The following is a 7508-nucleotide window of genomic DNA, read 5'->3' as shown; positions in this document are numbered from 1 at the left end:
TCTTTCTTCTTTGTTCTAAATCCTATGATGAGCGAACGCTATTAATGTTAGAACCTGTATAGAACCTTAGTTAGGCCACACTTGGAGTATAGTGTTCAATTCTGGTCGCCACACTACCAGAAGGATGTGGAGGCTTTAGAGAGGGTGCAGAAGATATTTACCATAATGTTGCCTGGTATGGAGGGCATTAGCTATGAGGAGCGGTTGAATAAACTCGGCTTATTCTCACTGGAACGAAGGAGGTTGAGGGGGACCTGATAGAGGTATACAAAATTATGAGGGGCATCGACAGAGTGGATAGTCAGAGGCTTTTCCCCAGGGTAGAGGGGTCAATAACTAGGGGGCATAGGTTTAAGGTGAGAGGGGCAAGGTTTAGAGTAGATGTACGAGGCAACTTTTTTACGAAGAGGGTAGTGGGTGCCTGGAACTCGCTACCGGAGGAGGTGGTGGAATCAGGGACGATAGTGACATTTAAGGGGCATCTTCACAAATACATGAATAGGATGGGAATAGAGGGATACGGACCCAGGAAGTGTAGAAGATTGTAATTTAATCGGGCAGCATTGTCGGTACGGGCTTGGAGGGCCGAAGGGCCTGTTCCTGTGCTGTACATTTCTTTGTTCTTTGTTCTTTGTTAGCTCAACTCACCGTCCTGCTCTCACATCCACATGTCCGTGATGGGCCTGCCGCAATGTTCCAGTGAACCCCAGCGCAACTGGAGGAACAGCACCTCACCTTCCGATTAGGTAATTTACAGCCTTCCGGAATTAATAATCAATTCAAGAACATTAGACTGTGAACTCTCTCCTCCACCGTCACCCATTTTTATTTCAACCAATTTATTTTCATTTGTTCCATTGATCTGTTCCCCATCCCGCGACCCCACTTGAGCGATTTGTTCCTCGTTGCCCTCAACACAGTGCTGACCTTTGTTCCTCCATTCACACATTCTAATCTCTTTTTGTTCCACTATCAGCATCCTTGTTTGCCATAATCACCACATTAATATTCATTTCGTCTTTCTGTGCAACACATCTTAGACAATCTCCCCCTACTCCTGGCCCTCCCTCCAGCTCCACCGCTTCACCCCCCCCCCCCCCCCCCCCCACACACACACACGCACACACACAAGCGCAGAACAGTATAAATCTGACCTATTTCCATTTCCCTCCAGCTTTGTAAAGGCGTCATGCAGACGGGAACATTTAACTTCCTTCGCTCTCCACAGATGCAATCAGAGATTCTGAGTTTGCCCAGTATTTTATGTCTTTGTGCCTTTAAAACATTTTTCGTCACAGGAATTCCCCAAAAACGTCTAAAATAAATTCTTGATCATGAAAACTAGCGACTAGCATCGATTCTGCACTCACACGTGCCATCATCTTCTTGATACCTTCGAGTTCCATCTCCTTTGGCTGGAGCACTATAAAATATGGAAAACGGCAATATGTTATTTTGAATGAAGGCCAAATTAAATTTACTTTTTAAAATTCATCAAGTTTCGGAACGATTCATCTGGATAACGCAGGTAATTATTGTGCAACTCGATACATTGAATAAATGTGCCATTATCAACATTCAATGCAGCAGATTATAGTCTCACCTCTCATTGAGTTGACTTTCTGTTCGCCCTGTTGTGAAAACAGATGGTGAAACATGTCAAAAAGGTCGTCGGTTTTCCTCGAAATTGTCCTCCCCATGCCTGAAGACGCAAGCTTCATACTGGACATATGTTGTGTGTGAAACTCAGCCTAGCAAGCTAAGTAACAGTGAAACTGCGCATGTTTAAGTGAAGGAAGGACCTGCCGAGTCTAGTTGGGATTCAATTTGGCCCAATATCATGTGGCGGCCTCCTTTGAATTTTGGGCAGCCATTTGACAGCTCGCAGAGCTTTGTTTTCCTATGTTTGAAACGGAAAGGAACTTGGCCTCTTTAATAAAAGGTGGCAAATTCGACAATACAAACTTAGAAAAAATAAAATACCTCTCGATCGTGTCAATTTGTATGTATAAATGAATGGACCCGGTTGGATTCTGACCTTGGGTTCCTGTCTTTCTGGAGTTTGCACTTTTTCTCTGCTCCGCCGCGAGCTCCGAATACCACACACAGTCTCGGTGTATTGGCATTGCTGAATACAGTTAGTGTCAAAACATGTGGAAAGGCCCTGACAATATTGACCATTAACATCCTAAGAAGTACCGATGAGGTTGATTGACCATGTTAACTTGTCCCTTAGTGCCCGAGCATGTGCAGGTGCGGTGTATTGGTCATGATAAATTCTCCTTAGTGTCCAAATGTGTGCAGGTTAGGTGCATTGGCCATGCAAATCCACCGCATAGTGTTCAAATGTTAGATTGGTCTACGGGGATGGGGAGGGTAGTGGGATTGGGCGGCATGCTAATTTCGATGGGACGAAAGGCCTCCTTCAACAATGTATGCACTATAAGGATCTCAGGAATTCTCCCATTTTATAAATACGTTTATCTCAAGGCTGATGGACATGTCTATATTGTTTGCTTAGCTCGTATTTTGACTTTCCTTCAGAACGAACAGTTACTTTTGCGTGCCTCCTCACATATTGAACTATTTTGTCAATCGAAATTAACCTTCGGAAATTTTGCCACTGGGAAATACAACACTGAATTTCTGCGAAGGATGACCATAGGCACATGGAACAGGGATGCGCGTGCAGAACATTTAAGGAATCCGCCTCCATTGGCATCTATCAGGTTAGATGATGTGACCATGCAAAAATTGCCCCCTGGTGTCCAGTGATATGGTTAGATGGATTTGCAAATCTATATTGTCCCTTTGTATCCAAAGCTATGCAGGTTAGGTGGATTCTCCATAATAAAAAAAAATGTCCTTTAGTGTCAAAAGATGTGCCGGTTAGGTGGGTTATATTTTTTTAAATGTTGCTCATTGTCCAAAGGTGTGCTGATTAGGTGAATTGATCATGCTAGTTTGCCTCTTGCTGTTCAACGATGTGCAGGTCAAATGTGTCCCCTTAGTTTCCAAAGGTCTGTTGGTGAGATTGCTTGACCATGCTAAATTCGCGCCTTAGTGTCCAGAGCTATCCTGACTATAGCGATTCTATGGTTCAATATATAGAACTGTTTTGCAAATGTACTCACGACGCTTGATGATGACGCCAGCAATGAGCGCCGCAATCAGCAAAACGATGATGAAGGCAGCACACACTGGGCCAATGGCCAACGACATGTTCTTCTGTTCAACTAATAAGTGATAAAATGGGAAATCAGTGTAAGAATTTTTCGGGGGCAGGGGGAGGGAATGTCAACACTTCTGGCAGAGACCATTATGATAATGCATGCATCTTTCGATACCTCCGCCACGATAGAGTTTTTCGGTTCATGTATCATTATGTAAAAAGCGATTGCAAGATGTCACGCTTGATAGGCAATTTGTTCTCCTGATTTCAATGGCAGCCGTTAACTGCTGTGCCCTCTGAAGGTGGCCAAATGTATTTCCAATAAAAGCCTTCCCAGAGCTACAAATATCACTACTCACCATTCCCTGCCAATTACATAAACTCGTTTCTCAGTCAATTTTTGCAGTGTTATTAGCAAATGTTTATCCTTCGCCATCAACTGATGAATTTTATTTCTAATTCAGTTCAATCAAATAATGGCAGGTTGATACAGATGTATGAGGCATCTTCCCACCAAACATACCTTCGCATGGTTTGGCTGCCTAACCTTAAATCCAAGGGCTTGTGATAAACAAACATACACCACAGACTGATGTTCGATACAACTGTTTATAAGCACATTTGTTGAAAAACCATACGAACTATTGGTACATCCTGCAAACTATCAACCAGAAACTCATTACCTTCTTAGAAACGTAGAAATGGCATGCGGCCATATATATATTGTCTCAATTGAACGGATTCGGAACACTGTGTGTGAAGGACGATCACTGCAAGCACGTCCTAGCTCAGTTCTGTTGTGGTCAGCGATAAAAAAACAAGGGGCCAATCTAATACCAACTCAAGCCGCAGCCCCCCCCGCCCCCCCACCGCCACATACACACAAACATTTCTGCCAACTACATAGCCGCATTTCTAATCCATCATACTTGATATCCTTTGCAACGGGCTTGTTCATTTTGCAAACAGCTTTTCATTGGCCGCATATGGAGTCCCAGTTCAGGATTCTCTTAAATTTAACAAAGAACAAGAATAAAGAACAAGGAAAATAACAGCACACGAACAGGCCCTTTGGCCCTTCGACCATGCTGCCCGTCTGAACTAAATCTCCCTCCCGTTCCGGGGACTATATCCCTCTATTCCCATCCTATACATGTATTTGTCGAGATGGCCTTTACTGTCACTATCGTTCCTGCTTCGACTACGTCCTCGGGCAGCGGGTTCCTGGCTTCCACCACTCTCAATGTAAAAAGTTTCCCTCGCACATCTCCTTAAACGTTGCCCCTCACACCTAATCCTATGCACCCTAGTAATTGACTCTTCCACCCTGGGAAAAAATCTTCCGACTAATCACTCTGCCCATGCCTCTCAAAGTCTTGTTGACTTCTATCAGATCGCCCCTCAACCCCCATCATTCCAGTGAGAACGAAACAGATGTTTCCAACCTCTCCTCATACCTAATGCACGACATAACATGGATTTATATCGCAGTTAGGATGGCAAATATAATGCCAACATTCATGTCGAGTGGGCTGGAATACAACAGCAGAAATGTACGGCTGAAGCTCTGTCCGGGTGTGCCCATACCCTATTTGGAATATTATGAGCAGTTATGGGCTCGGAACCTGAAGAAGGATGTGTTGTCCTTGGTGAAGGTACAGAGGAGCTTCACAAGAAGGCGGAATGAAGGTTTTGTCATACGAAGAACGGCTGAGGATTTTGAGGCTTTACTCCACTGAATTTGGAAGGTTGTGGGGGTATCTCATTGAGACTTACAGCTTACTGAGAGGCCTGGATAGAGTGGACGTGTAGAGGATGTTTCCACTATTCGGAGCGACTAGAACCCGAGGGCAAGCATCAGAATGAAGGAACTATCCGTTAAACCATAAATGTGGAGGATCTACCAGTTTAACTTGGATAAATGTGAAGTTATTCACTTTGGTCGGAAAACAAAAAGGCAGATTACGACCTGAACGGTTGTTAGATTGGTCTACGGGGATGGGAGAGGGAGTATGCTGCGGGAATTGGGTGTCCTTGTGCACCAGTCGCTGAAAAGCATGCTGGTGCAGCAGACGTCAAATAATCCAAATTGCATGTTGGCTTGAAATGACAGGTTTCGAGCACGGGAACAGGGATGTGTTGCTGCAATTATACAGGGCCTTGGTGACGTCACAACTAGAATATTTTGTGCATTTTTGTTCCCCTGCTCTGCAGAAGGATGTTCTTGCTCTCGAGGGAGTGCAGCGAAGCTTTGCCAGGCTGATTCCTCGGTTGGCGGGACTAATGTTTGAGGAGAGAATGACCAGGTTGGAATTGTTCTCGCTGGAGTTCAGAAGAATGAGGGGTGATCTTACAGAGACTTATAAAATTCAAACAGGACTAGATAGGGTAGATGCTGATGGAAGTTGCCCATGTTGGGTGTTTCCAGAAACAGGGTCACAGTCTTAGGATTGAGAGAAGATCATTTAGGACAGAATTGAGGAGACATTGCTAAACACAAACAGCAGTGAGCCTGTGGAATTCATTACCACAGGGAGTAGTTGAGGATAATACATTTTAAATATTCCATACGCGGCTAGATATGGCACTTGAGGCGAATGGGATCAAAGGCTCTGGGGAGAAAGCAGGATCAGACTATTGAGTTTGATGATCAGCATGATCGTGACGAATGGCGGAGCAGGCTCGAACGCCGAATGGCTTCCTCCTGCTCATATTGTTCATGTCTCTGTGAATTTATTCAGCTAGCGCGCGGTGAAACTTTACAACTCATTGTCACAGAACGCTGTGGAGGTCAACTCACCGAGTGGCTTTGAGACAGCGATAGATAGGTTACTTGATTATTAAGATGTGGAGATGCCGTGCGTTGGACTGGGGTGGGCACAGTACGAAGTCTTACAACACCAGGTTAAAGTCCAACAGGTTTGTTTCAAACACTGGCTTTCAGAGCGCAGCTTCTTCACCAGGTGAATGAAGTGGTGACTTCCACGGACTCATATATATACAAAGTCAATGGTGCAAGATGCTATATTGAATGCGAGTTTTGGCAGGTAAAAATGTCTTTACAGGTTCAGACGTTGCGAGAGGGATAATCACAGCTTAAAGAGTTGTGAATTGTCTCAAGCCAGGACTGTTGGTAGGATTTCGCAAGCCCAGCCCAGATGGTGGGGGATGAGTGTAATGCGACATGAATCCAAGGTCCCGGTTGAGGCCGCACTCATGTGTGCGGAACTTGGCTATAAGTTTCTGCTCGGCGATTCTGCGTTGTCGCGCGTCCTGAAGAACGCTTTCCCGAAGATCAGTGGCTTTCAAAGTATCGTCTTGCATCTTTGACTTTGTCTATATATATGTTTCTACAATCAGCCTCTTCTTACAATGAGTATCTCATATATGTTCAAATTAATGGGAACATTCTGTTAACTTCTATTATCTTCTGTTAACAGAATGCCGACAACGAGTAAAACATTGAGATACAAAAAGATACCGCTTGGTTGTTGATCCTTACCTTTCTCGGTAACCTCCACAGATTTGCTGAACGGGGACAGCTTCCAATGTCCCAAAACGAATGTTTGGTAACGGCAACTATAATTTCCTAAATAATCCAGATCCGTGACATTTATAGCAAATGCCAGCTTTTTCTGACCATCGCTCACTTCGAGAGTTTGTACATGTTGTTCGCTGGGAATTCTGTGCAAGTAAAATATTCCGCCGGCAAACCGAATGTCACCTTCGCAGGAAATAAGGACAGTGTCACTGTTTGATCGGCGTTTGCTGATGGTTGGCGGCGAAACTTTGTCTGTAACAAAGCAGAGACAAGAAGTTGAGATGCACAACAAATAGCGTTTGATTTTAGTGAAATTTCGGAACATCAAATCAAAATGTGATTACGAGGGTCTATAAAGCAATCCAGGCTATGCAGCTCCCACCGGATCCGGTATGTTTACAGTGTTTGTTCCCAAGAATCGCACGTCAATGCAATGTGAGGGTTAAGAACGGGCATATCACGTATGAACAGAGAGCGTATTTACATTTCACACCCAGAAATCCCAAGTTAATTAAGTTGTTTTACGGGGCAATTAGCGACACTGCTTAAGACTGATGAAAGCGTTACTATCTCCCATACGGCAATAAGGTCACCAAGACCCGAAAGAAGCGAGAAACACATTTTAGAGTTAAATAGAAGTTACACTTAAATAAAAGAACGGATTCTCTTCACAAGGAGCAGCAGGAAGAAACACCAGCCCTGCAGTGACACTCCCTAAAACCGTTCCTGGACAATGTTTGAGGCTTGTTGAACTCACTCCGCCTACCAGACGCACACTGTAGTCCCATTCTTAAT

At 44.3% G+C, this 7508-nt stretch overlaps 1 long non-coding RNA gene across 1 annotated transcript; it reads right to left on the bottom strand.

The window, feature by feature from the left end:
* Nucleotides 1–1159: 1159 nt before the first annotated feature.
* LOC140399762 (uncharacterized) lies at nucleotides 1160–6743 on the bottom strand. Its single transcript, XR_011937856.1, has 4 exons — nucleotides 6675–6743; nucleotides 3135–3236; nucleotides 1604–1631; nucleotides 1160–1423 (listed from the first exon to the last, which is right to left on the bottom strand). It is a non-coding gene; the product is annotated as an uncharacterized lncRNA (long non-coding RNA).
* Between the last annotated feature and the right edge of the window lie 765 nt (nucleotides 6744–7508).

Source organism: Scyliorhinus torazame, chromosome 23 (assembly GCF_047496885.1).
Source record: "Scyliorhinus torazame isolate Kashiwa2021f chromosome 23, sScyTor2.1, whole genome shotgun sequence".
Classification (NCBI taxonomy): Eukaryota; Metazoa; Chordata; class Chondrichthyes; order Carcharhiniformes; family Scyliorhinidae; genus Scyliorhinus; species Scyliorhinus torazame.
Note: the sequence above shows the minus strand (reverse complement) of the source record. Positions and strands in the feature narration are given on the sequence as shown.